The sequence below is a fragment of the Colossoma macropomum genome, unplaced genomic scaffold (assembly GCF_904425465.1).
Source record: "Colossoma macropomum unplaced genomic scaffold, Colossoma_macropomum, whole genome shotgun sequence".
Taxonomy (NCBI): Eukaryota; Metazoa; Chordata; class Actinopteri; order Characiformes; family Serrasalmidae; genus Colossoma; species Colossoma macropomum.
The window spans coordinates 9809710-9812946 of record NW_023494808.1 but is presented as its reverse complement, the minus strand read 5'-3'; positions in this window follow the sequence as shown (position 1 = coordinate 9812946).

Sequence of the window (3237 nt, the reverse complement as noted above, 5' to 3'; positions counted from 1 at the left end):
CATGAGGGTGGGTGGGTGGGATGGGAGGGGGGAGGGGACTCCTCTAGTTAACTGCGGAATGCACCCAATCACAGGGAAACACACCTAAAACAACAAATTTTAGGGAAGAACGAAAGATAATGAGAGTAATGAGCGAGAAACTTAAAAAAATGAATAAATAAATTAAAAAAAAAAAAAAAAAAACAGATGATCGAGAGGGAGGGAGGGAGGTAGTAAGTAGTTTCAAAGGAAGGTTACAGATGTAATATCTGGGAATTGTGATATGAGACTGTACGTTCGGGAACGACGCTGGACAGCGATCCATAAAAAAACATCATCTTCATTTTTAAAGTCAATCCCAGGCATTAAAGATTCTCACAGACAGGCTGACTCTAGACGTATTTGCTGATTCATTCGCAATAACTATGAGCAGACAGCAGATGGTGCTGTTCTGGCGATTAGCATAATCAGACTTAATCAATCAGACTGTAGAAAAGGCTAGGTTTTCTTTCTTTTTTTTAATGGAAATAAATGTAACAGAATATGAACAAAAGTCAAACGGTTAATGCACAGTCTTTCGCTGAATTCCGCGTATTACAGGTTTAACTTCGCAAAACTTCGTTTTCCTCCACAGACCGCAGTCACCGCTTTCTTCTGCTTGCCGCATCTCTGGTTTCTCTTCCTCTTGCGCTGTTTGGTATATTCATTTTAATTTTCTGTCTCCTGCTTCTGAAACGTGCTGTTAGCTAGTCAGTATTTTTGTTTGTTTGTTTGTTTGTTTTTGTTTTTTTTCCCCCGGGCTTGACCATCGTTTGTTTGTGAATCACATCACAGTTTGAATATTTAGTCGAAATACAGTCTTTAGAGTGAAATGGAGACAAAATAGAGCAATGATCATGACTTCTGTTTGTATGTGTGCGATTGTGCGTAGCTGTACTTGTATTTTTTTTTATTATTTTTATGCTTTTGCATTGTGCGTATGTGTTATGCGTTAATAGGTTAAATGTTCTAAGGTACATTATTACACTTGACTCCTGGACCCCTATTGACCTGTAAACTGTGACCAACGTGTGTGCGTGAGCGCGCTTTCAAGTGTTTGTGAATGCGTGCGCGTGTGTTTTTGTGCGCGTGTGCCTGAGAGAAAGTATTTGTACTGATAACTATTGATGCCATATTGATATTTGATATGTAGTGAGTTAATCCTCTCATACAGCATCATGACTATATCAAATATAGTTTTACAAGATTACATTTCTTTTTTTTATTTTTATTTTGCTGCTACTGCTGTTTTGTTTTTGTTTGTTTTTTTCATTAGTGAATTACAAACGCATTCTTGAATGAAATATCAGTGGAAAAAAAAACGATTTAAATTGGAATGATCTCGTTATGCACTTTTTTCCTTTGTTTTTTTATTTTTATTTTATTTATTGTTCATTTTTTTTGTACAAGGATTTAATGCCGACAAATTCAAATTTACCAATTAAATACAACATGTGGACTCATCTTTTTTGTCTTGGTTGTCGGTTATGTCTCGTTAAGATGTCGTGTCTGTTTTGCTGGCAATAAAAAAAAACAATGAAAGTTAGGAGGAGAAAGAATAGAGGTAAAGAAGAGTGTTTTGTGTATTGGTTTTGTGCTGGAGTGTGTAAATATATGCACTCAGATTTTGAAAGACATCAGCTTTCCAAAAAAAGAAAATCTCACAATCACCTTTTCTCTTTTCCTTGACAGAAGAAAAACAATCCAATAAATGATTTTTTACCAAGTTGAAAATCACTGTAAATGTCTTCATTTTGATGGTTTGTAATGTGAAATCAACCCATTCATGCTACTGGGGCAGTTCCAGATTGCTCTGTCTTTAGGATGGCTGTGGTTTAGAGTTTAAACCAAGCTTAAACCTAAATGAGTCACCTGAGTTCTGAAACTCTGTTTCTGTGTCCTTGGAAGCTGCAGTTTAAAGCTCACCTGCAGTTCAAACTAAACCCAATTTCTGTGTGATTTATAAATCACACGTCTGCCACTAGATGTCGCTATAAGACGTAGTTGCAGGTTTAAATGAAGTTTCTCTTAAACCTGCTAAAGACATGGTTCCACTTTTTTTCTTTTCAAAATTTCTGCATATTTAAATCCTAAATATCTAAACCAAGTCATTCAGAGTGGTTTGGTCTGAAATGCTCTGTTCTAGAGAAACCTGGAGTCAGAACTGTTCACAGTGGTGGTGATAGGAACCAGACGTCTGAAGAGTCTTAAAAGCTCCCTCGCAGAAAGTTATTATGTAAAATGGTTAGATAAGCTGCTTGATGTCTGACCAATTGTTCTATGATAGTTTTGTGATGCATCTTTGGCTTAAAATTTATTTTAATCAATTTATTTTAATCCATTCATGGTGGAGGGGTACATGTAGGGTGTTTTAAGGCAAAATAGTCCTCAAAGAACAGTTATTCCTTCTAATTTCTGACTGTTCTAACATCGTCAACACTACATATTAAACGACCCATGGTTCACAGGTTTACTGGTGGTTTTGGAGAATAAATAAAATGGCTGTATTTGTTCCCTGGTTCCCATCACCACCACTGTAAAGAAATCAGAGTCTGTAAGTTTCTACAGTGAACCATTTCACACCAAACCATGTATGACTTTGTTTACATCTCAACCACTGAGTTGCGCAGAAATTTGGAAAAAATGGAGGAATTTCACTTCAAACTGAGATTAAACTGCTGCTAAACTAATGACAATAATAGCCACAATGAGAAACTGTGGAGCATAGATGTTGCTTTACAGCACCACAATCTAGCATGCTAGCGTCAAGTTGATTTCTAAATTCTTTATTTCTTTAAAACTTTATTTCTAAATGTACTTTATTATGTAAGCAAGGAATTTTAAATAATAATAGTAATAACAATAATAAAATCTGATTGAAAAGCAAGTTAACACTGATTTAAATTAGCATTACTAGCTGGCTAAGCCTCTCCATTGCCGTCTCAACATATTGTCACATTTTCTGCTTTTGCTGTAATGTTGAAATATATTGCAGGGGGAAGATTACTGGAACTTCAGCCATGCTACAGTGTACGCAGTGTTAATTTAGCTGGCTAACAACACGGAAACGGCCAAGACTAGTTAGCTTTCTGCTTGTAACATCAATCAGGTGTGTAATCCTAAAACCTTGATCACTCAACATGAAAGCTACACTTGGGAGATATTTAACAAAGCAGGATTTCTTAGTAAGCTGGATAACTTTAGCCAAAAGTTGAGGAT